Below are 27,735 nucleotides of genomic sequence, written 5' to 3' on the forward strand. Positions count from 1 at the left end.
GATATGCCTGCTTGGGCTTATGGAGATGCTTAGTGGTAAATGTAATGACCTGTGTGTGTGTGTGTGAGTGTGTGTGTGTGCCTACCCCCTCCATCCACTGTTCCAATTGCCCTGGATCTGGCTGGGGAAAACTCAGTCACTTTGCTGTGACTGAAAGACAGGGCAGAGCCAGTTATAACTTAAATTCTCCATTTCGGACTGAGACCAGGGAGTTGGAACTTCAGGAAGTCTGAGGCAGAAATAAACAAATAAGAACTGTGTTTACTTTTATGGTTAAAATGACAAATTACCAACTGCAATGGCAAGGCAATGTGATCGGGCGGAGAAATTGCTTTACACTGTTTTTTAAATAATGTTTAGAGTTACAAGCAGCTCTGCCCATCTCCTGGAGCATCATCAGTGGCATGACTAATAAAACAGTACGTATAAGATTTTAAGGCTTCAGCTTTGTGGTTTAGGAAAGGATTACTCATCAAAAAGTCCCACAGAAATGGTGCATGGTGATGGTGTGACATGCATCACTTCAATTTGAGGAGTCTATTTAGGTTTTAAAAGAATGCAATGTGCCCTAAAATGAAGTTACTGAACACAGTGACAAGTTCAGCAAGGCTGAAGACTTAGCAATTCTTTTTTTAGGCTTTATTTAGGCTCAGATGACTGTCATCTTTAAATGGTGATCTGTTTGGTGTAAAGGGTTCTTAATGCATACTTTTCAATTCCATAATTAACGTTAACACATATTCACTAACTTTACAATGAAATTTAGCCTCACTCAGTCTTAAGCCCACTCTCCTCTCTTAACTTTAAACAGCTGTCCAATGGTTAATGGAAACTTTCCTTTGTGTTAGTGTGTCATGTGAAGGGCATTGTTGGAGTTTTCCAGTGCTCTCTCTATAGAAAAACACCCATCCCTAGTGTGATGTATCAGAAGCTTGGAGAAAGGAGCATATGTTTGTCAAAGCTCTTTTGGCAGGCTTCCTGTTTTGACCTACAGGAGGGCGAGAGAGTGTACGTGTGCATGTACACATTGTTTGGGGAGGAGGTATTCCAGCATCAAAGCATGTTCTCGGAAGGCTCTTTTTTCCATGCTACCGGTGATAAAACGGCTACACTTCATTTCACTAATGAGCAGCACAATGACACAAGCCATAACTAAAATTGTTATCTGCGGAATGGCTGACATTTAGTCTCGGAGCATTGAAGTTGAACTCTCTATCATCATACTGCTTATTGGTATTTGTTCAATGTCAGTGGGTGCAGTCTATCTATTATAGCCTTGACTATGTAAAATTCCACTCAGATCTCCAGTATGTGAGAAACCATAGAAACAGACTGGCCTTTGTTTCTTGTACTCGGGAAAGTGTCCTGTGAGCTGAACTGAGTAATACTGCTGTGGCAGATGACTGGCCCACTCACACACATTCAGTGTTGAAGGAAAAAAAATGGGTGAAAAATTACAATTAATAAAAGGTGTGATATTTGGAAAGGCTGAAGATGATTTTCCATCAACTCTTCTTTTTTTTTTGGATAAACTCTCTTTTCAGGCACAGACTCATATCAGTCAAAATCATGCTAGAATCATGAAAGTATGATATGTGCTAACCACTTAGTGTTGGTGCACGCCATTATCTTCTTTCACAAAAATGTGCAAACAGTTCTTAAGCTTAGCGAGCTAGTTTAACGTCTCTGAAAATCTGCTTATTTGCTTTCTTGCTGGATATTAGATAAGAGGTTGGTACACTTTCCATGAATGTCCTACACTTCGGTGTATCTACAGGAGGAAAAGAGTTTGACTTAGCAACTCTTTTTGCAACTCTTTTTTTCAGTTGCCCTAATCCTCTTCTGTTGTGATAACCTTACATGCCACAACTAAACTGCACTTAAGCACTCCAGAGTATTATTTCACTAACTCATTTCACATATATTTTTCATTTAATATTATGTTTTTATAAAATCATCCTCAATAAAAGTGCAGAGGTTTACAAAAACAGCTTCACGAGACACAAAGGGTTAAGAAAACAGTTCTTAAACCTTTTCTGGTAGAAATGAAATATTTCCCATAATATTAAACTTTTGCGTCTTTAAAACCCAAGTGTGACAAGTTGGTAGTTTAAATAACTTTACAGAAATGTACTTTATAGCCTCATTAGAGTGGCCAGACAACACGAAGCCTAGTTGGAGTACTATATAACCTAGTTAAGGGCTACCCTACTTTTAGCTCCAGTAGCCCACTTACAAAAACACCCAGAAGAGTCAGATTCTCCATGAGAACAGGGTCCAAATAAGTAATGGCAACTCTGAGCATATACTGGAGCTATCCTCGCCCTAAAATAAAGAGGGAAGATTGGGCAGAGTTGTCAGCGGGAGCCAGAACTGGGATGGGATATATTACATTCATATTTCAGGCATCTCTCTGACAAGGTTGTCCTCAGTGACTTACATGATCTTGCTCAAGGACACTTTGGCAGGACACATGGTTGTTAATGAGCACTACATGCACTTGCAGGGATAAAAACTGCGAAGAAGAAGTTACTGGTTGTCGTTGCATAACAGTATTGAGGCTGGCTCCGGATACTTTTTCCATAAACTAAAACAGCTTGGTTAACCTCAAGCTAAAATATAATCATAAAACAGTTTCTCAAAGCCCTGTGTGTTTGTCAGACTCATTTGCAAGTTTACAAACTTAATTGAATAACAATGAACCTCTTAACTTTTAGCAAATTTTTGCCACCGTTGGTGAAATAGATTCTGTGAAATGTATTATAGACCTGTACACTCTCCTTTAATAAACACATCTAGCTGTTTTCAAGGTCCAGTTGGCAAACATTAGCCAAGACAGTGATGTGCTCCAGGCTGTAACAAAACATGGGTTCTTTCCAGTTTACCTCCCAGTGTCAAACAAGTGCCTCTTGACTGTCAAATGCAGGGGAACTGTGACTAAATACATTCCCCAGAGCAGCAGAATCGAGGAAGTCTTTGCTATAAAAGGGAAAGAAGGACAGCGAGGAGTCGTGGTGGCGACTTGGGTTAGAGGCTGCAAGTCATCATTAGCGCTATTATCTGGAACTCTGTGCTTGGATGTGCTGCAAGCAGGCACAGTGCCAGTTTTAGCAGATGCTAATTGCTATCATTATAGATAGACTGTGTGCTTAAGCTATAAACTGTTGTGAGCTGATGATAAATGGAGTCAAGTGACAGGAACACCAAGTAAGATAAAATAAATGCAAGGTCTTGTTTTGAGGGTTTTAAATTATCATCATCATCATCATAATTTTCATTCCCCCGTACTTTCCCCCTTCTTTTCTTATCTACTTCCCATTGAATCACTGCACTGATTCACTTTAATCCTCCACACCTCCTTTCTGTTGTTTCTCTGCCTCCCTGAGACGTTGTCCCTGCTCCCCGTTTATGTAGGTCATAGCCCAGAGAGATGACAGAAAAGCTCCCTGGTGGTGGAGGTTTCTGGCAGGACGGCAGCGGCGGTGGTGTTAGTGGTGGAAGGGGAGGGCAATGGGAGCATCGGTTCCGGAGCCATGTGGCATTGTACCTGCTCATCCATTATGGATCAGGGCCAGAAATAATGGATGAGGCTGGTGAGTAACCTGAGGAAGCAGTGGGACATGGAGACTTGATTCGGCCTTAGCCTCCTTTTCCTCCTCCGCCTCCTCCATCTCCCGTTGTCAGCCAGCAAGCCTTTCTCAGAAAACATGGAACACGATGCTCACCCAGACACGGACCCATTGAAAACAAACATGAGACACTTAAATAAATCTATATAAGTGGTTCAGAGATCCATGATATAAGACTCTAGTTTTTATTACTTTTTATTACTTGCTCAATAAAATAATTTACTTGATTATTATTCTATGATATAAGACAAGCTTCCTCAGTTTCAGGTTCAACTTTTAGTTTAGCCCTAATGAATTTAAAATTTTTAACAGAAAGAATATATTGTAGGAGGTGTGGGCTTTGAAACAAGTAGGCACTTTAGCATTTTAAAACTTGTGATATACATTATTTCTGCACAACAAGTATGAATATATTAACTGCTATTGTTTTATTATATTAACACATCTCTTAAAACCCCCAGATATTAAAGTGCTAAAATCAATGTGCTATCGTTTACATTTCAGCTGGTGCAAACATTGAATTAGGTGGGATAAATGAGCCTTTGTTCCAGCACGGCTAACTATTTACTATCCATGATGGGATCTTTCAGGTAGCTGGGCCCTTCAAAAGGAGCACTGTACCCAAACAGCTGCCACTGCCCACACCAGCATCATAGTTTACCGGAGTCATTCGAAATTCAATACTACAAAGCCCATCCCACCTTACAGTAGCAATCAATGACCAGCACTTTTGACAGGCGACACTGCTGTCTGCTGAGTGGAGGGTGACAGATGGGAAACAGGGATGGCTCTGTCTGTGGTTGTGTGTGTGTGTGTGTGTGTGTGTGTGTGTGTGTGTGTGTGTGTGTGTGTGTGTGTGTGTGTGTGTGTGTGTGTATGTAAGAGGGTGGGCGGTGGAAAGACTGGTGAACTAGTGAGGCTCATCCTCAGTCACACTGACAATGGCATGCTTAGTCACACATCTGATGGACTGTGAGAAAGAGAGTGTGCGTATGTGTGCAGGCAGGAGTCAGGGTGTTTCAGAGGGTGACTAACTTGTGGCTTCACTGAGGGTGGGCTGTTAAAACGACAGATTGTTTGGACCTCCATGCTCTACTCCCTGTCACCATTCTCCTCTTGTCAGCCCCCCCTCCCCAAACTCCAGCAATGATGTGCTCCATTTATTTAATTAAAGCCCCCTCACTTCTAAGTGGCGGACGATTGATTTCTCCAGGAGCACAAAAGCGGAGGTAATGTCATTGGTGACTGGGCTAAGAGCTGATGAAACTTTAGGTGTGAAAGTAAAAAGGATTTCCAACATACTTTGTGTGATTACATAGCAAAGCTTTAGGCTGTGGGTGTGTGGGCACAAATCTGCCAGAAAATCGATCAGTCACTAGCAGCATAGTACTGTGAGAGCATATGAATCATGAGTCAGGACGGGGGGTAGTGGGGGGGTAGGTGTTGTTCCAGCGTGAGCGCGAGTATCAGTAAAAATGAGAGTGAGATGTGAACAAGCAGATACATTCATGGCTCGGTAGATAAAAAAGCAATCCACAACAATGGGACAGTCATTCACAGAAGCCTGTGATGTTCAGCTGAGGAAGCTGGAGGAGGACTGCGACATCTCAGCATGTAACTGACACTTATCCAAACTAAAAGCTTCACTGCCGCTTCATTTGCTCGGCAACATAAACAAAGCATACAAGCGAATGTACAACAGTCCACATGTTTTGCAAATGTGGGTAGATGTGCTTTTCTAAGTGCACATGATTTGTGTGTAGCCTAGGCGTTGCCATGCTTCTCAAATCAAGATATATGCACAAATGTAACAATAGAGGGCTGATTACTTCGTTGACAAATATACACAGCAGGCACCTCAATTATCTGCATGTATCATTAAGTGCAAAATAAAGGGCAGTTGGTAGAGTTGGCATTAATATGCAACAAACCAAGACACATGATTGACCCTGATTTCTGTCTCCCACTGCTTTACTTTTTCATATAATTGCAATCAAAACAGAAATCATATAAAGTAACCATTTCATAGAATTCAGCTGGTACCCCATAAACACGTGCGCTATGGTATGACTATTATAAAGTTGTGCTGGCTTTCTGCATTTAAACGTGCACGACTGCTTATTTGTTGTATGTGGTTCTTGTACACATGGGATGCACAGAAAGTTAAAGGAAGGTCAACAAACCATAAACTGTAAGTATGAAAAAAAGAACTGTAAGCAACAATTTTCAAAAACATGAAATATCATATTGGTAAAATGATTTCTGTGAATCCATTTTCCATGTTGGAATGACATTGATTGTCTACACTCCAATAGATATCCCTTGTGGAGCATTTCATTAGTGTTTTCAGCTGAATCATAACAAAACGTTTATTACTTCAAAGTGTGCAGGTACCTGAATGCATCATACAGTTTGCAACTTATGTAAGTTTCTCCTACTGAGACACCTTCTGACTCAAACCCTGACTTGACTAAGGGATCTTTTGTTTATAGTTCGTGTGACAATGTTGTGGTTGCATTCAGCTACTGAGATGTGCGGTTATTGCATGTCATGCTAAATGCTCTCCGAAAAGAGTGGCACAAACAAGTAAAAGCGAAAGCAGCACGAGGATCAGGTGCTGCACTCTTTTATGTCTTGCATCGTCACTATGACTGCACTTGAGAGCTACAGCAAATATAACTAATCTTTTTATTTCTGACTGCTTTGCTTATGAGCCCATGGGTTTAGTTTAGTTTAGTTTATTAGGATTCCCATTAGCTGCAGCAGCTGCATCACCTATTCTTCCTGCCGTCACAAATCTTTACACTTTGACAGTACACTGCAAAACATAGACAACATAACATCATAACAAAACACACATGCAAACATCCAAAAATATCTCCTTATATCACAAATTATGCCCCATATCAGGGTAAGCACTGAGAAAATAACATCTACATAAAAGTTTTGGCATTACTACTGATGATGTCTTTCATTTTCTAGTATTCATATAATTGAGTTTCTCATTATATATGAAAAAACAAAAAAGCAAAACAAAACAAAGAACAATCAGCTAAGTCTCATTTGAAAAGCTAAAATCTTAATTCCTTTTGTTACTGTGTGAAAACAATTTTGTTTACCCCCTCTATTAGTATCGTTAATACTGCTAATTCTAGTTGTTATACAGTATAAGCATCCTAATCGGCTTGGTTGAAAATATCATTACATATTTAAAATGTTGTTTTCTTTTTTTCTTTTCCAAGGCAAACTATTCTGGTGGAGTTTGACCCTGAAAAATGAAATGCTTTACTAGGAGAGATTTTTGATATCTTCATTCTGATTACGCTGCTGGTTGAAAAATCCTCCCATCAATCCGGCTGAACGTGACACGGGCAAGGTCCCTCTGATTAGAAGTTTAACTGCTGACAGTGACTGATGTGTCACCATAGGCCAAGACACACGCTGGTGGTGGCACCCTTGGATTAATACCAGCTCCCTCGTGAGCAGACATGGATGAGACATTATGTTTGGGAACTAATGGACCCATTTTGTTTAAATCTAAATCTCTCTAAAAAAATACTACAGCATTCATTGCTGTGAATGAGCATGCAGCCCCACTCTGCTGAACACATGCACTCAAATCCATGGACATGCTGCTGCTTTCCTTTACAGATCATTTCATTTCAGTAGTAAGGGACAGCTTAACATCCCTGAGCTTAACTGCTCCCTGCACAGCCACCTCAGTGCAGCCAGTTTAAAGACTCACCCTCCCCCATGTACATGGATTTGACAGAGTAGCAGTAGAGTACAGCATAAATATTTCAAATAAAAGAGGTATGTGGGGGTATAGCTCATCTTTGCTCCCCTGGACACTTTTAAAGCCTCTGCTTGGGCAAATATTTGGAGGTATTAAGGCCCCCTCACATTTAGAGAAAATCTGGGATTTTAAGTGGTTGTCTCTCCGTGTTAACGTGGCGGGATGAGTGACAATTTGAAGCACAGCAATGAATTAATTTTTTCTGTGTGAAACGCTTGATCTCGTTTGTGCCATCTCTCACGTTCACCACAAGACTGAAAGTTTCGACAAACGAGCGAAACAGATTGCCTGTGAATTCTAGCTCTCAAAAGTCACACGTTTTCTGTCTTCAAACCGACCAAAAAAACCCCAAAAAAAACCCAAAACAAAAAAACTACAGCAGCGTTCATGCAGTCGTACCATCCTGCATGAAGCATTGCAGCAGTGTCAGGCCTGGACACAGGAGACGCATCAGGAGAAATGTTTTTATTGTTACCAAATCCTCCGGTTAATTTTCAATATCTAATGTCCTGATGGGCTCTGGCTGCATCTGGTAATCCACAGTGATGTGATTGGTGAATATCTCAATATAGTGACCTATTTTCTAGTAAGTTAACTGGCATGCCAGCCTGGCTTAACTGATCATATAAAACGGTAACTGGATGCTCTCTTGTGTTGTAATAATGCCATTTGCATTGTTGTTTTGGTGTACATGAGCATTTATAACTGAGAAGAAGCGAATGTGTGTGTTTATGCCGTTTAGTCCTTCCAAGTGTGTGTGTGTGTGTGCGCGCGTGTTTATGTGGAGCTGGGTGTGCATGTTTGTAACTGTATGTTTGTTTTCTTGTGGTGAGAAGGAAGAAGACAAACAGAGCGTGTGGCTTCAAGGAGGAAAGTAGCTTGTCCTTTTATTGTATGCAGTGTCGCTATGGCAACACAACAGGAAGAAGCATGCCTGTAGAGAGGATGTGACCCTTGTGATAAAATCAAAGGTAGCATCACTCACTCACTCACTCACAGCACCGCAACTCAGCAACTCTGACTCTTACACAGACACTTAAAAGAAATTTAAAATAATAAAAAAAAGCTCTTTTTGAGAAACAAACGGATGCAATGTTTATACTGTACATTAAAAAACAGGTCTTCTGACAGCTGCAGGACAGCCCTGGAAAGCAACAGGAGTGTATGCTGCGTCCTCACTGCGGCATGAATGTAACAGGAGAGCGAGGGAGCTGTGCGTACCCTTGAGCACAAAACACTTTATAAATAACTAAGAGACACATGCTCGAGGCTCATTAACATTATCATTCCAACACACAAATACGCACACACACACACACACACACTGACACACGCACACACAAACACACACAGAGGACATTGAAGATATTAATAACTGTCAACATGTATAATTAGCAGAAGCAGTTACCACAAGCAAAAGCTGGTGGACTTGGAATACTCCACATACATTTGAGCTGTGCGTGGGGGTAAATGTCCATCCATACACATGAAGACTTACAGTGCACACTTTTAAGCATTAAATGGAATTGATAATATGAAGTAAATGTAGGGAAGCTGTGGTAAGTTAGTCGGATCAAGACTTGAAATGGACATAGTTTGTTTTAGGTGACTTGAAAATCACAGCTTTCCCTCTACTTATACACTAAGTGAGGTGCCAATTAAAGAGCACTTTATATTTGTTGCTGTCATTAGGATTAAAAACAAAGAGTGTAAAGAAGAAAAAAGGAGTCCTGAGTCCTGAGATCAAAGAATGAGATAAACACAAACACATATACAGGCTGGGCCATCGCCCAGTCACGTTGTCTGTGGTAATATCAGTACAAATTTTTACATAATATGAAAGTGTAATATCATTGCTATAGCAATGCCAAGTGTTTATGTTCAAGCCCAGGTATATCTGAGAGCAAGAGCCACGTGTCACAGCCTCAGATAACGATTCAGTACCTAAAAACAATAATAATAATAATAATACTAATGACAATAATAATTCATCATCATTTCAACAATCTCCAACAATGAACAGTAGTTTGCAAGATAGCCCCAGCCCCCCTAAAGGTGAAAGCAACAAACTTGTTTCACCACATCAGGTAAACATACCGCTGAGCCCAACCAAGCTATGAAGGAGGTGTGTGACCTGCGTGTTGCGTGAACCAGAAGTAAACAAACAAACAAAAACAAAAAACAAGCACTGAAGGAGCACTTGCTGGTTGTATTCATTAGTTGCACTCCATATGACAAGAACACCAAATTGTTGATGCGGTTAGACAGCAGATAAGCCGGCCATAAGTAGCTGGTTAAAAAGCTCAACCCAATAAAAAAAACTGTGCAGCTCCTGTAGAGTTAAAAGATTGATTTAATTTAGTTATTGTTAAAATAAAGTCTGAAGGAGTTCTTTTATACTTTATATTTATTTTCTAAGTTTGTTTAGGCATAGGCTTTTATGTTTTAATCTTTTGTGCTAAGCATGTTGAGTTTACATGTAATGTGCTAAATAAATAAGGTTGCCATCACCATTGTGTCATTGGATATTTGAATGTATCATTACCATTTCTCTATAATGCTGCTGCTGCTGCTGGCACCTTGTGGCAATAGATTCACACTTGAAATTAGGAAATGTGCCATCAATGACAGCAGCTCACTTCTCTTAATTTATTTGTACTTATAAATGCTGCTGCCTGCAAGCATCAATAAAAAGTTTTGCTTTATATGTCATTTTAATGCTAATTTAGACAAATGGCCTAAATAAATGCTAAAAGTAAAAATGCACACATTTCCGTCTGAACACATTCACTTTTACTACCATAAAAAGACACATTTCCAGTAGTATGTGAATCTTAAAAAAGCATCCTAAAATATGTTATGTGCAACTTTGGCACTTGCATTAAACTCAGTTTCACTTAACAAATGTTTTTGAGAAATATCTTTTTTGCTCACACTGCAATAAAACAACCAAAGGAATTAGAAAAAAATATTCTAACTGCTGTCCAGTGAGTATTTATTTTAAGTAATATAAAAGATGTATATAAAAGATGGACGTAGCTGAGTTTCATTGCCGTTGCCATCTTAGTGTTTTTAAATCAGACAACAGACATGAGGAACTACATGGTCACAGGCAAATTACACAACACGGGTTATGTTTTAAAGTTGTAGGCCAACTTTAAAACACACCCTGCTTCAAGAGACCATAATTTATAAAATGCATACTGTGCTGAATTCAACAAAATTTGAGACAAGACACTGAAACCGTAAACACATCAGGAAGTGTTAATTGATGTCATGGAGCTATACAATCAGGCTTCTTTTTGCAGTCATAGAGATTGCCCCTGCTGGCCATTTGGAAGAATGCTGGATAAAAGCATTTCTGCATTGGCTTCATTTTTCAGACCTGGAAGCTGCCTCCATTTTTATATACAGTTTATAGTTTTAAATTAAAAGTAACAACAACAATGCAAACTTTGCATACACTAAAGTAGTGATGCTTATGAAACATCACAGTGACACCAAAGTTTTTACAGTTCCTCCTCAGGTCCACACAAAGGTATGTAACAAATTTCAGAGTGACTGTTCATCTTAACTTCTTCCTCATACCATCAATTTCAAGCTTTTATGGGAAAGTCAATAGGATTCATACTATGAACACGGTGAAATTCTCAGTATAATATTATAACAATCTACATACTGTTGAGGCAGTTCTCTGAAACTTAACATACACTAACTTGCTGTCTTCAAGAACAAATAGTTTAATACTACTATGGGAAAGGGAAGGACAAAGAAAGGAAGAGAAGGAACATGAATACAAAATGGTCTTAGAGCAATCTTGCTGAAGCAGGGACCATTTAGTGTAACTCGACCACTGTGACTGGAAGAATGGCCACTTAGAGAAAAAGGGAATGTAGGAATGTGAAATAAAAGAAATAAGGGCTGGTGTGGGGATCATTTTGCTGCAGTGTAATCCAAAACGAATACCCCTAAGAGAAGCAAATAAACACCAGTTTACATTCCAAATTAAGTGGATCAAATATGATGTGCATATAAGCACAACAAGCACAAATGTGAGTCTCTGCTGTCTTGAAATGAGATATGAGAAGTGGGGTGCAGCTGCAGAATGGGTGGGGGGAGTGTAGTGGAGAATGGAACAGAGAGGCAGCTGCAGGATGGGGGGGTAGTGAAGAATGGAGAGCCCACTGGCAGACAGTGGAGGTAGAGGAGCACCATGGGTAATAACATGGGTTGTAGAGCGTAAACAAGGTTCCACTTACACAGGCTGTCTGGACGAAAAAAGATGTCCAGAGAAACAAAAAACATTTTTTGACCCGAGTTGAGAGATTTTCCAACACATTTTTAAGATATTGCCTGACAGTGCAAATTCAGTGTATTGCAGATGTATGCAGATATATGTATAGAGGCATCCAGTGACTTCAGTGATTGTAAACTGAAGTACAAATAAGCAAATAATCGAAAAGAAGAGTTGCAAATTAAATGATTTACCCTGCAGTTCTCTTGATTCAATACTTTGTAAAAGAGTCTTTCAGCTGCCTAATTGATCAATAGATCTCTACATCAAGCATATCAAAATCTTTCTAGATGTAATCTTTGCAAAGGCTCCAATGTGTAGAATTACCAATCAGATGATTAAGTTATATGGGCAAGAAATCAGCCAATCAAACACTGTTCCTGCTTCTGCTGTTGATTTCAGTCCCTGTTTCTGGTGTTTGGTAGCAGGGGCAGGATAACAGCCATCTTTAGTGTTTACATGTATCAATCCATAGATTTTTGTTTTATTTTTTAAAACTCTATGTATTTTAAACATGTACAGTCACAACCCTGCATTAATAAGATTTAGGTATGTAGACATGGTCAAGACAACCTACAAAAGTTCAAACCAAGCATTAGAAAGGTGATTTAAGTGACTTTGAATGTGGCATGGTGGTTAGTACCAGATGGGCTGGTCTGAGTATTTCAGAAACTGCTGATCTACTGGGGTTTACTCACACAACCATCTCTGGGGATTACATGGTCCAAAAAAGAGAAAATCCCCAGTGAGCGGCAGCTCTCTGAGATAAAATGCCTTTTTGATGCTAGAGGTCAGAGAATGCTCAGATTGCCTCTGAGCAAATGACAACTTGTTATAACCAAGGTATGCAGAAGAGCATTTCTGAATGCACAACACATCGAACCTTGAAACAGTTGATTACAGCAGCAGGAGACCGAACTGGGCGCCACTCCTGTCAGCTAAGAACAAGAAACTAAGGCTACAATTTAAGCAGGCTAACCAAATCAGCAGCAAAGTTGATCTCAATTTCTGCTGGGAGATTGGATGTTTGGGTGAGAATGCGGTGTAAACAAGATGAACGCATGAATCCAACCTGCCTTGTATGAGTGGTTCGAGCTGTTAGTAGTGTAATGTTCTCTGATATTTTCTTGGTACACCTTGGATGTGAATTTCGTTGTTGGCCATGTCGATCCCTGATCCCTTTATGACCACAATGTTCTGATGGCTGCTTCCAGTGGGATAATGCACCACGTCACAGAGCTCAAATCATCTCAAAATGGTTTCTTTAACATGACAATGAGTTCACTGTTCCCCACAGTCTCCACAGTTAACAGATCTCAGTCCAGTGGAGCTCCTTTGGGATATGGTGGAATGGGAGTTTTCACCACGTATGTGTGGCTAATAAATCTTCTACTGTGTGAGTGTCTGTCATGTCGATATGGACCAAAATCTCTGGGGAATGAGTTGAATCTGTGCCAAAACAGTACTGAAGACAAAAGGAGGTCCAATCTGGTAGTTGCAAAGTATACTTAATAAATTATCCATTTTCACTAAATGCAATTTACACACAAACCTTCTGACCTAAATGGCATGTATTGTATCTCCACGAAGTAACATAGATTTTCTGAGTGTTAGTTAATTTTCAGAGTGACCCAAACTTAAAGTAAATTTGCAGCCCATGACCAAATGTCAATACACAAAACCCACATATATTGTGTGTTTTGGAGGCATTTATTTCACACCTTGTTTAAAGAAATGAAAACACATTGATTTTTGTTCTGTACAAAACAAAAGACTTTGCAGAAGAGCTGGTGTTGTCACCTGAATTATGAAAAAGTATGCCTTTGGATCAGATTAGTGAGATTCCTTAACCTTATTCACTGCATCTACACCCTGTCACTTACAACATGCTGCTTGTAGTGCAGGAAGAATTCAGCCATCTGTTAAAGTAAAATGCAGGAGACAGGCTGACATGTGCGTTTCAGTGTGTATGTACAGTAGGTCTGTGGGGGTCTGTCCTGAACTGAACCCATTTGGGAGATAACATCATTACTCTGTGGAGCTGCCACCCCCACCGGCTAGCCTGCCGTTTCCAAGGCAATGAACAGGCCCATTCACATTCCACCTCAAATGCATTACAAGATGTGTGAGGGTTTGCTGCTGCTGCATATACCTATATATATAGTACATGTGAGTGGTAGTGTGTGTATATATGAACAGTGTCCACATCAGTTTGTGCTGTCCATGAGCTCCAGCGGTGAATAAGTCAATACTTCTTATCTTCTCTGTAATGTAGCATAGGTAAATACATATTTGTGTGCATCAGTGTGACTGAAAACAAATCTATATCAGCAGAAGCCAACAGGTTCACAGAGCCTCAGGGTAAAAGAAAAAACCCACAAACATACGTAAACACACAAACAAATGCAATCACAGTACGATTGCTGGAATAAACAGAACAGATAGCATGTAATACATTTCTGCGACTGCCCTCTGTGCACGTCTGCAAGCTGCTGATACAGGAATCCAGAGGACATTTTATAAGCTGCCGTGCTGACACCGAGCATTTTCCACTCAAAAACATTTCAACCAGGTCTCAAATTAGCGAGAAGCCAGTCAGGAGCATATTTATTCACGTTTGTGCGCTTATGTGTGTGTGTATGCACGCGTGCAGAGCTGGCAGCTCCTGCGAGGACTCCAGGTAATGAGAACCAGGCCAACTCGGTTTGGGTAATGACTGCTGAAATATTGTGCTCCTATTATACACTTGCCTTGGAATCTTTATGATGGATTTAATTGGACAGAATGAGCAGGGGGAACATGTGTTTATGTGAGTGTGTGTGTGTGTATGTGAGTGCGCACTTCTTTTTACAGCTGTTTGGGTGGCTATTGATTACTAATTAACTCAGAGTAAATTGACAGAAACGGCCTGTGGAGCCCCGCAAGGCACATTTATGCTCAGATGGGAGGGGAAAAGAAGCAAATACGATTTAAATAAAGTCCTTGTTAATATAATAAACATTGCATAAAAAGGTTCATAAAATTTATATGGTTTTGAAATTGCTGATTCACAGAAATGAGATGTGGAACTATGAAGAGGAATGCTAAACATTTACTGGTTACTGTTTCTCAGTTGTGTGAGGCTGACGCGTTTCTTTGACGTATGTAACAGTAAACCAAACATCTTAGGGGTTCAGACCTTTTAAGATGTCGACTTGGACGACAAGCAGTTTAATAAATGCCAATTTATGCTTTCTTTCCCCCTCTCCAAATCTCACTGTTAAAAATGACCTATCACAATAAAAAGAGAAGCAGGAGGGAACAGATGGAAATAAAGGATTGGATAGAAGGTTTGTCTTTGAGTGACAAATAAACCCAATGGCTGCATATGGCACAGGTCATCTTTCATTGAGCAATGGAAACATGATGTAAGGGGTGAAGGCCAAGCAGTGCATGAGTGTGTCTGTGTGTGTGTGTGTGTACTGCAGAGGGAAATTTTCCAAAAATGTGCACACAGGAAGGGTGACAGGACATAATGCAACTAAAAAACAATAAAAAGAGAGGGAGAAAAAATGAAACAAAATATGAGCTGGACATCCAAAGGGAAAACAGTAATCATTTAGGTCATGGCGCAGACCTGAGCAACTCTTTGACTTCGTGGCTCCATGCTTCATGGTGGGATGATAAACTTTCAATGTCCTCAACACAAAAATGTGAAAATAAAAGCCGCTGTGTTTAAAAAGAACTAGGCAGAGTGCCTGCAAAGTGATTGACCAGACTAACAGGTGCAGGCCTGCTGTATGTGGGTTTGTAAGCTAATTGGAATAGCCTCTTGGGTGCAGCTGTTTCTTGAGAGAGCACATACCAAAACTACAATAATAATAATATCCTGCATTCTCTGAGATTTTTCCCAGAAAGTTGACACTGAAAAGTGGTTAACAGCAATGAAAAAAATCTAACTGTAAACTATATTCCATAAAAATAAGACAAAAAAAGGCATTTCGTTTGTTCTGCACTCAATGTCTGTGCCAGTACACTGCCTGCATGTTCATACCACGTGAGGCAAAAACACACTATCACCTCAGCTTCCTGCAACAGCAAACATTACTCATTCATTTGTCCTTGTAGATAACACTCCTCTGTTTAGGTATATGTCTGCATACAAACACAGAGTTCTTTCAAAGCTTTCACAGTATTGTTGAATATGCATTTCCTATTCATGAAATCCTTGATTTGTGATGTGGAGTCCTCAGGAAAAGACTGAAAGCTTAGTGAGCCGATGTGAACGATATGCTAGAACGATATGCTATATCTGTATTTGAATGCGGTTGTGTGTCATCGCGCTCGAAATGCATGTTTGTCTTTGCATCAACTCCATCTACTCGTACATCCTCTCGATAAATGCTGTAAAATGAGAAAGTGATGACTGTTCAGCAAAAGAGTAGACAGCAGGTAGAAAAAAAAACAAAACAAAAAAAACCACACATAGCCAAGGTTGGGCAACAGCCAGGCATGCTGGGATTGATGACTCCGTGGGCAAACAGATGTCCTTCCAGAAGAACTGAGGCGAGGAATATAGTGCTTAGAGAAGGGAAATGTGTGAAAGAAAGTGAGAAAAGGAGGGAGGAAGTGATAAAAAATACACACGGGAGTTTGCGATAGCAATGTGTTTAACACTGAAAATATATTTCTGTGGAATGATATGAGGGAGGAGGCATTCGGGTCATCTTTGTTATGTGTTTTGTTATTAAGCTTTACACATAGACCAACATATAACCCTCAGTAAAATGACCAGCTGTCATTTGTACGCATATATAAAGATGAAAAAAGACAATGTTTTGATTATGTGCCTCATATTTTCTGTCATACTTACTCTTCTACAGTGGTAGATACTCATTTTAAATATGGTCAAAGTTTAAATAATGAGGTCAGTGTATATGGAAGTAATCCCTGTCAGGGAAAATCTCAGGCTTCAGACTGCACTCACTGCAGCATTTCAGACACTTGTTTGATCTGTATGATATCACTGGGAAGGGATGCACTTAATATGGTCATCTTTGGTGCCCAGCTCTGAGTGTGAGCACGGGAGCTAAAATGGCTTTCAGACAGTGTATGAACTAAGAGCCTGCACCAGGGCTCCGTATTATTTTAAACTGCAGCTCTAACAGAATCCAAAAATGGTTGCTTGATGATTGAGGGGCATTTTTGCTGAAGATATTGTCATATTGACAACAGCCAACCATATTTTTTCAAACCCACAAGGCAAGCTAAAGGAGCCTCAATAAGCAGTTAGCATGAAATTAGCTAGCCATGACTAAAGCCTTAGCCACACATACCTAGAGACCAGTCAGTGGTCCCATCACAACTTCCAGTTGCTAGGGAAAATTGTGTATTCCCTGACTGGATTGTGAGTGATTACTGGAGGTTGTTGGCTGTTGCTAGGTGAAATTGATCACACAGAATGTTCTGCACCAAAAATCTATTTATGATTGCTTTGGTTACTAGCAGGTAGTGTGTAGTTTTTCAAGGAAAACTTGGTTGATTACCCACTGCAATGACCACTTTTCATTTCAGCATTAGGCTACATCTTCATCTTCCTGCATATCTGCATAATGGGATTTGATTGGTGCTTGGAACAGCTAACTTTACTCCACCTTTCACTGCAAATAACACCCACATTTTGTGAGAGGTAATAGCTTTTAAGTCTGAAATGCAAACATGTAAGTGGTGCCTAAGTGTACTTTTGAAATATACAAATGTGAGAAAGCTGCAAGAAATTGTAAAACGTTCAGATGCTTGTTTGCTCAATTTTCAACTGAAAACCCAAGAGAGATTAACTTTTAAATGAAAAAAAACTGTCGACTAATTTTCTGTTCTACTTTAAGAGCAGTAATGCATTTACTGCTTTAATTGTCACCTAATGTACTTTCACCATTTCATTTGGTAAGTCAATTTTCTTTTGTGTTGACTCTAACAAAGGCCTCACAAGTTCGATTTCAGTTATGCAGTTTTTGTTGTTTGCTCCCTGGAACTTTTACTGATTTAGTTTGAAAAGTTCAAGAGTAGCAGTCTCTGCAGGGACCCGATTTACAAAAACAGAGGGGAAAAAAAGTGGATAAGGAAAAACTGCAGAGGATTTTAGATTCAATTTGGGTGGCAGATCTGTGTAGATGCAGCCCATGGCTATGTCCTGTGGGCCTCCCACACAGCCAGAAGCCAACTTGCTGTGTAGGAGTGAGACAGACTGATTGAAATTCGCCTCAAAGCGTCACTCTGCCCTCTGTCTGACATGCTGAGGGTAGATTCGTCCGGTTACTTTATTAGGTGAAAGAGAACAGGCTGCGCAGACTTTAATTGGACCGTTATGTACTGTTTTTCTTTGTTTTTTTTAACTTACTGCATCTGCCTTTATATGTGGGATGCAGTGCAAGTTTGTGTGGTAGGAAGGTGAGAAACATGCAGGAACACAGGAAAAAAGGATATTAAAGTGCATATTTACCAATCCTAACAACAACAAAAAAATTTGCTGGTAAATTTTGCAGCTGGGCTTGACTTCACATTTTGAAATTTAAAACAGTCCATCTTTAGCTGCTGATTGTCAAGATAGTGATTCATGCTTACTCACAGAAAGGATTTTGCAACAGTTTTGTTGTAGGAAATAGTGACAGATGCTATTGTATTTTTGCAAAAAGTACCCTCAGTTATGGTGGTCATATTGCTGTACTTTGGAGCAAAGCAGAAAACCTTTTATGACTTACAAAACAAAGCTTCTGGAGCTTTTCCCCGTACAATTAGGAAGTGTAAAAAAGAAAAATGACCCTGAGAACCTCATGTACTGTGTACCTGCTCATGCAGTGACTGGATGAAAGGCACAGTTCCTATGCCACATTCAGTCTGGTCCTTCATTTCACCAGTTGGGAATAATCTATTTTCATCCATCCAGTTTATTTATTTTCCCTCAAATGGAGAGCATAAACGCCTTTTATTGAGTCGAGGGAGTTCATAGACGGCTCCTCATAAAAGTATGGTTTATATTAGAGGAGTGAGTGTGAATATAAGAGAAAAAGAGAGAGAAACATGGTGCAGACAGGGGTGCCACAGCTGATTCTGTCATAGGGTCTACTTCCTCTCCACAGGATTTCTGCTTCCTGTTGTGTTGCCATGGTTCTGCACACAAAAGAGGACAAGCTACTCTTCTCCAGGAAGCCATAAATAATTGATTGGCAAGTGGCTTAATCAGCCCTGCGGCTGCCTGGCAATTCCACAGCTAATTCCACAGCTGGCTATAAATAACTCATTACGCTAATTATGGTATGTGAGCACACAGCTAGCCTGCGAGCACAAACACAGTCAAGCGTGAGCACTGTGGGTTCAAACATGGTGTCCGTATGGCAAGTTATAAACCTCCGTCGGCAGCCGCTGCTCCTCTCGCACTGAGATGGAGGAGGAGTTGCATGGAAACTTTTTTGTCTTCCTTATGATCCCATACGAGTGAATCCTGGTCGATTGTGTTTTCTAAAGATAAACCACTCAGATCCCCCTATGCTTGACAAGGACAGTGAGTGTGATTACCTGTGACGTTGGCCTATGAGAACTCTGTAGCTCTGACAGACATCTCCTGCTGTGACTTTGACATATCTCAATACAACTCTTATTTTGATGGAGCCTGTCTCTCAGACAGCTAGCAGTGACAAGACGATTTTGATGAGGGTAAAATAGAACAGGCGCTTAAGAGACCCGGAGAGAGGTCTCGTTCCTCTGGGCAAAGCATTAATGATCCTACTGTCTCTGTCTATGTCAATAGTTCTCCAGTGTCCATCTGTTTCAGTCACATACAGACTTCCCGCTAATGACAGGAAGTGTTGATACTGCACAGGAACGAACCAGTCACTGTGGTATTAAGGGCGTCATTTGAGAAAAGACTCCCAACTTCGGATGCTATTTTCCACTGAAAACTTGAGGAAAGACACAGGACTAAAACACGCTGGGACCAACAACCATGGCGATAGGCGGAAAAGGCTGGTAAGAGATCAAATCAAAGGGCAGCACATGCAAACACACATGCACAACCTTTTAGTACAGTTAGCTCCTGGGGGCAAAGTTGTTCTTCTTGGGGAGAGGTTGAATGTTTGAAGACCCTCTATTATAATGTGCAACCACTAATGCAGTGTTCTTCAACAGAGTAATGAGTTCACCTACTCTCCACTATTCATCCTGCCTGTTTCTGTTCACTTACAAACTCGCAAAGTTCCAAAACTGGTACAATTTCAGGATCTCGAGGCGGAATCAGGCACACAGTGTGCTGTGTTGTTTAATGGTCTCATTAGGTTATAGCTTTGCATTTGGCCGTGAAACACGAATGGATTCACTGAGAATGTAGAAATGATTCCATTAAAGTGGAGACTCAGCCACTAGATGACTTAACTGCTCAGTTAACACACTGATACTGTGACTTTATTGCCTGTCTGCTGACCCACTACTATTACTTGTACAAACATTTGTAGTGGCGAGTGGAAGAATCCTGATAAATGTATGATATAACAGTTTATGATTATAAGCTGGTAATTATGGTTAACATTTCACTAAAAACAGCCTTTATAAGAATTTCTGTGCCAGCAAGTATCTGTTTTAATACAGTACTATACAAAAGTCTTGAGCCACCCCTTGTTTCCTTATATTTTTCAAGGAAAATAGGAAATAGGTGTAGTTATTTGTTAAAAGATATGCAAACATGAAAATAGAGTATGCAAGGGGAAAGAGTTCTTGCATTTCTAACATGCTTGAAAGCATGACCAACTTTGTTCTTCAACATAGCCTGAACTCTCTTAGGCAAGCTTTCTTGTGGTTTCTTTAAGAAGACTTCATGATTAGTTCTCCAGGCGCCTTAGACATTCAAAGCTCAGTTCTGGATGTTGGTTGCCTTTTGCTCTATTCTCTGTCAAGATAATCCCCCACTGGCTTCAGTAATGTTCAGTTCCACGCTCTGGGGAGGCCAATCCATGACTGATTGTGTTCCACTCTGCGTGTGTTTTTAATTTTTCTGTCGTTGACCTCCTCTGTACATATTGACAACAATTTGCACCGAAAATTAAAAATTTTGTTTGCCACCGTCTTTCAGTCCAGTTCTTGTGTAACTTGGCATAATCAATTCATCTGTCTCTGAATACAATGCAAAACATCTTTTTATGCCTCTTGCACATAACTAGAGTAATATTTTGTGGTCTCTGGGGACTATTGTATGACATGCAGCTCACTACCGAGTCTGAGTGTGCCCTGTGTCCTCTGCTAAACAGGCAGCTAGCGGTATAGCTTCCACTGCGGACCCAACTTTGGCAACCATTGCCGTAGTTTCAAACTGAAAATCAATTTGCAGTAAGTACTCCTCAACAGGTCCACTGTTGTAATAATTTAAATTGCAAAGTATCCCAAAGCTGGGGCCATCACCAGAGTCGCTGATACCATGACCAGAATCAGGATTGCTTTTATCTGAAATGTGTTAATGTTATGTGAGAAATGACAGCCATGTGCCCATCATTTAATGCAAGAAAGAAAAATGACCCTGAATATTTTCAAAAACATCTATCGCAAGGCCTCTATTTTAAATGATCAAACTATTCTCCTATTGTCAGTCCTTATAAATGACACCAGGAGTATTGAGACAGTACAAATAAGTCAGGGTGACACATAATGCGCGTCAGGAAATATAAATGTGTTCTATAAATAGACTTGTGCTCAATATGTGGTGCATGCAAATAATTATGCAAGACTTTATTTTGTTAGAACCCCAAGGCGAAACATGCCCCTGATGTAACATGTGAGTAAAAATAAACTATCGAGGCACGAGCCAGCCTAAAGGGTTAACCACTGGGGATACATTAATGTACATGACTGCACTCATCTCAGAAGTCTCTCCTGCTTAGACTCTTCGGACCATAAAAGTCATTCTGTAAGGAGTTTTTTCTTTTCTTTTAAAAAGGCCATTTGATGTTTATCAAAAGGAGTACAAAAGAGCTTGGGGGTTAAGGGAGCTGTAAGGGGGATGGTCAAAAATAACCAGCAAAGAAGGGAGGGTGACATGGGTAGCATTATTTCCTTTTCCTGAGGTCAGTGCCAAATATGGTCATGGAGCTAGAAATAGGCATCTTCCAGCTCTTTGGAGAGACTGTGCCATCAGTCATTTGGGTTGAGGTGCATTAGAAACATACTGTATTCCAGTCGAAGAGAGAGTCATTTCAACCCTGGGCAAACTGCTGCCAGAGAGAGGGGTCCAAATTGTGGCTCAAAACATGAGGCTGTGCATCTTCACCTGGCATCACAGAGTCCTTTCCCTGGGTGCACATCAGCAGAGAAGAAGAAGAAGAAGAAGGAGAAGAAGAAGAAGGGTTCACAGAAGGTAGGGGATGGTTCAGAAGCAAAACCTCAATATTTACTAATATCAGGTAGTAAAAACATTAAAGCAGGGACAAGAAACTGCTCACACAGCATGTACACACACACGTGCATTAACCCTCCTGACCTTTCTCCCAAGTAACAGTTGTGTTCCTTCAGGACTCACGACAGGCTACGTGTGCATTTGTGTGCTTTTCTGCATGTGTGTGCGTGGGTTTGTATGACGTAACATAAGCCCTCGCTATGCCCAGATTCTGCACAGCTGGGCTTCTCGGTATTCCAGATTACAATACGTCACTACTTTGCTCTGAGCCCTCCCCTCCTGCCCAGCGCACGCTCCAGTACACTCACATCTACTTTCAACACATGCATGCTGACACAAACCAACTCCAATGATGTCAGTGAATTCGCTTCTCTTTTTGCCTCTCACTCTCTCTCTTCCTCCATCTGCCTCCCCATCTCGGCCTCCCTATCATGCATACAAATTTGTTTACCCTTAGTCTTGTTAGTTAGGCTCTGCATATTTACCCAATCTCCCCCCAATCTTTCCCTTTTTATTTCATCTCAGATTTTTAAAAATTTTTTTTTTTAAACAGGCCCTCTGTTTCTTTTTCACTCACCCACACAGACTGCATCAAGGCTTGCCAGGACGCAGCAAAACCACTGACCAGATGTGTAAGTTATTTACAACAAAGCACATTTTGGGAAGGAAAAATACTTAAAATCCAACTAAATTCTTTATTTTAGGAAAAAGAAAGAAATAAAAAAACCCCACACATTTTCCTCTCAGGAATTTTCCAAAATAAATCAGTGAGCAACCTTGATTTTTCCATCAACATCGAAGACTGTATTTATATTCAGTATGAGGCATATTGATGAGCGTGAAGCCCAAAATAACCCTTATCATTCTCTAAATGCATGAGACTAGAGATCATAAGAATTGCAAGGTCTTGAAGCATTTTAGTGATAATTGCGCATCATGTGCATGACCTACACTCATAAAGATATTGCTCTGTAGTGGCTCAGTATTTATTGTTTTCAGTTTTTGCCAGCGCAGTAATTGCTATGATTTCTTCAGAAAGCGCGTAGTTATCTCAACATCAATGTCAATATCAACTTCGGTCAATGGGAAATCGGCAAGTTGAGAGCTCTGTGTCTAACATGTATGGTGGTTAACTGTGCTGGTTTTATTAGCCCATTTTCAGTTTTTATTGGCAAAAAAGTAAAATTTGAAATACATTATATACTCTTTTTTAATCTATAAAGCATAATATTTGCAGACATATATTTTTCATAGGATTAACTTGCATTTGCAACAATTAGTAACAAAAGCATTGAAATACAATGTGTATTATGTGCACCCTGCATTCTGCAGGTGTAGCTGCGATCAGCCTGCAGCAAAGTTTACAACAAGTTGCCAAATTTGAAAAGCCTTGGCAAACTATGTCAGCAGTAAATGTGCACACAGAAAGCTTTGGTTTGTTCTTAATTATAGTGCGCTGTTGCTGTGTGAAACAAACTAGAATGGGGTGCAGGTGAACAGATCAGTTTTCTTCTTGTGTAAGCTTTTTGAACAGGTGGTTTGAGGAGGCCTCAGTTATACAGGGATAGACAGCAGTAAGACCACCAGTTGCTAGTGAAAAATGTGTATTCCCTGGCCGGCTGGTGAGTGGCTGCTGGAGGTTGCCTGCTGTTGCTGGGTGAAACTGGCTACAAAAAGGTATAGGGTGCTGCACTCTAAACATCCTTGCAATTGTTTGGTTGCTAGCAAACAATCTAGCCATGCTAGTTATGGTTGTCCACATACACACTCATAAACTACTTTCTAAACCATAGTGAAACTGAGAAAAGTGTGACATAAACCAAAAAGAGAGACTGTTCACCAGTTGTGAATAGCTGCACCACTTTCAAAATGTGTTAGCACAGCATTTACCTTGATGGCAAGCGTTCTCTATCTCGAGTTTCAACCAATCCTGCTTAGTGGTTAATTAGCAAACATTTGCAGACAAGTCAGCATCTTGAACGTAAACTTTGTGGCAATTTGTCAGCGAATGGAGGACCCTCTCAGCAACTGATTTTGCCTAGCAACTGCCAGCAACCACTTACCAACCAGTTAGGAAACACCGTCTTTTTTAACAACCTAACTTCCTAAGAGAGTTGCTTTCTGGTCTCCAGGCCTGTGTAACTGAGGCCTTAAGCACAGAGCATTGGTCATGTCTAGGAAAAAATTATCTTTCACTGCATCTAAGTTTACTGTCATGTGTGTTATCACCATCTTTGTCCAGAAAAAACAAGAACGACTGGATTGAAACTTACAACAGATTTTATTTGCACAAGCTGCTAACTGATTTTAACTCTTCACTCAGTTAAATGAGTGAAATGCCTGAACTGTTGAGCCCTGCCCCGGCATCACTTCCTGTCACTAAGAACTTGAAGAATGCCCTTCTTTCTTTTAGAAACCTCATACTTTTCAGTTTCATGTAAGAACGGGCCCGAAGCTGGAAATTCCACATGCCTAGCAGTTGTTTTATTGCCCCCATGACACCAACCAAATTTACTTTCATTGACACTTTGGGCTAAGTTCATTTTCACCTAGATCCTCTCCTATTGCATGCATCCACCTTCCAGAGTTGTGCTACAAGGCCTAATTAGCTATTAAACCTGGATTTTTTAATAGCTTTCTAAAAAAACACCAAAAAAACAAAACTACAAAAATAAAAAATAAAACCTGAACCTCCTCCCATTATGAACCCAACCTGTTACTCTGGTACCACCAAGAAAAGGACTTAAATGAATGACTTGAGGCTCAAAATGCAGAAAAACAAGTTCAATTGCTTCATGTTGTTTTTCTTTCTCCCGTTTGCTCCACGTTAGAGTTGGAATCATGATTTAAAGTTTGACTGATTTAGAAACAAAAACCCATCTTTGTGATGAAGATTGAAGGTTTACTGATTTCACTTTACCATCTACACGGCTTGATCACACACTATTTGGCCCTATGCTAGCTACACCAACCCAAATGCACTGTGATACATTTACAACCGCAGCCTCAAGGGAAAATTTTTGACACATTTATTTAACAAATGTGTACTTGCGAGTGTTACAGTAACTAGCCCTATCACCCTGCTGACGTGCACACAATCATCCACTCAACCAAGGAGCTTTTAGAAATGATGATGTGGCTGAAGGGTTCTGCTTCTCAGATGGTTCATGTTTTTTGAGTTTGCTTTTCATTTTCACATGAATCATTACCTAAGAGCAACAATCATGTTGCCAAATATAAAAACAGGGCCACAAAAAACACATTTACTGGCCTTCAAATGGCCCAAACTGCTTTTCTTTTGCACTGCAACATAAATAACAGCATTCAATCACAATGATGTTATTTCTTTCACACTTTCTTTCCCTTTCTTTCTCTCACACTAAATCCTGCGAGATTAGACCAATTTTCATAGAGGAGTGAATCAATTTAACTCTGCTATCATGCCGTCTCTCTTCTCTTAGCTTGACAAACCGTCACTCTGGCTGCAAGGTCACTTTCTACCTCATGTGCCTTGCTATTAAAGAAAGCAGACACTGTAGGAGAGGAAGAGGAGGAAAAGGGGGAGAAGACGCAGGGAGGCGAGAAAAGTGGAACAAAACAAAAAGGAAGGTGATGAAAGAAAAGGTGGGGTGAACAACATGTGAGAAGCACTCATATTAAAAAAAAAAACAGACAGAAAGAAACTGACAGGAACATATCCACAAACACAAACACAAGCGGACTTGTTGGCTAAGCTGTGCAGCAAGCCAGGGAATGGGATGATAGTGGACTGCAGAGGGTTTGATAGAGGCATTTGGCTGGTTTGATCCTCGCGTGTGTGCTTGTGTGCTATAGCCTTTGTGGGAGTCGCACACAGATGAGGACATGCATTTGTGAGTATTGCACTCAGTTATGGTATGGAATGCTGCAGACTGGCAGAGAAACACACAAGTGTGTGCAACCCCCCCACACACACATAGACAAAAAGATCCTACACCATCAGACACAGAAGGATTAGACCCTCCCCTCTCTCTCCCTCTCTTTCACAAACACACACAGATACAGTGCAATGATTACAGTGCCAAAACAGCTCTACAAGCTTCTAACAGTTTTCAATGCATCATGAGATTCGTGAGCATGAGAGCATGATGTCATCTTTTTTTAATACCACAGTACATAAAGCACAGAGATTCACACACTGTCAAACTAAGACTATTAATAACATACCGCGTTTAATCTGGACTTGATTTAAACAAGTGAGGCAGTAATCAAAACTAAATAATTCTTCACATTTGTGATCAAAGGCAAGCCAATCAACATTTCTAATCTTATAGCACCTCCATATTTTAACACCAAAGCCAGACAATTTTTTTTTAATTAACTAATTTCAAACCTTTTCTTTCAACTAAATCTCAATCTATCAAGGATATCACCGCTCAATTGGCACCACATCATTCACCCTCCAAAAAACGAACCTTATTACACCAAAATTATATTGTGGAAAAAAGTAAATAAAGGAGCAGAAAGCAAATGATATTAGACATATGCCCATTACTCTGCTGCCCAAGGGCATTCTGGGGGATTTTCCACATGATCCATTAGAAAATGGTGAAATGATATCATGAAAGATGTTCGTTGTTGAAGTTTTCTATCTTTGGACTGGTACTTATATAACTTTTCTACTCTAGCACTCAAATCCTTATTCATCCATTCACATGCTATGCTTTAGTCTATGCTTTTAAACACTTTCTATCTTTCACACACACTCATGGTGCCATTGTGGTCAATTTGGAGTTCAGCGTCTTGCCAAACGACACTTTGACCATTGTTAAACTGTCTGACCGTGTGTCACCTCCTAAATGATGGACAACCAGTCTACCTTTTGAGCCAAACTAAGGCTAGACACATTCCTTGATTTTTGTTCAAAAAATGAATTCAACTGCTTACAGGTATACTGGCGCAATATTCCAAATACTTGTTTGTGCCTTCCCAGAAGAGGAAAAAAACAATACACACAGACAAAAGACACATTTTGAGAGTTGATCTCTGTCTCTGAAGCCATTACCAACTTCACTAGTACCTGATTTTGTGCCTGATAAACAGCAGTGAGATTGGGAATTACATTACTCATGATCAAAAATATGTTTTGCAGTCTAACACAGGGCACCTTCATGTGATTCAGTGCTGTTAACAGTGAGCTCCTGTTTTAATAACCCCACTTTTATGCTATATCCTGTACACTGGAATTTTTATTGGAAGGGTGGTCTTGCATTTGGCATAGAGACCACTTAACAGTTTATATGCAAAAGTCCATGTAAGATACTGACAGGCAGAGATCTGCAACCTCAGTTTTCATCCACTGCTGTTTGTCACGTTCACAGGCACATAACATATTGTTCCTCCAACGGCCACTTGAGGCTGTCTCCATAATTAAGTCAATCCCCATAATAGATCCCCAGTGTTAAAATGTTTAATTTTCGAGTAAAAATAAATATGTTTACAGTCTAGTACATGGTCTCTATAGCTAATTTCACTTTTTATGGATGATTTTGTAAAACTATGCTTCTCAAATTGTATAAGGGACTTAACGTTGTTATGGCCTTTGCAAGCCATGCTGTGATTTTTG

The 27,735-nt window shown here is 40.1% G+C and overlaps 1 long non-coding RNA gene across 1 annotated transcript in view; it reads right to left on the minus strand.

Annotated features, from left to right (window-relative positions):
• Window positions 1-21,492: 21,492 nt before the first annotated feature.
• Window positions 21,493-27,735, minus strand: part of LOC120433863 — a 68,323-nt gene continuing 62,080 nt past the window's right edge. Inside the window, exon 3 of the long non-coding RNA XR_005608799.1 lies at window positions 21,493-22,026. This is a non-coding gene — a long non-coding RNA (uncharacterized LOC120433863). The remainder of the gene's footprint in view (window positions 22,027-27,735) is intronic.

Source organism: Oreochromis aureus, linkage group 17 (assembly GCF_013358895.1).
Source record: "Oreochromis aureus strain Israel breed Guangdong linkage group 17, ZZ_aureus, whole genome shotgun sequence".
Taxonomy (NCBI): Eukaryota; Metazoa; Chordata; class Actinopteri; order Cichliformes; family Cichlidae; genus Oreochromis; species Oreochromis aureus.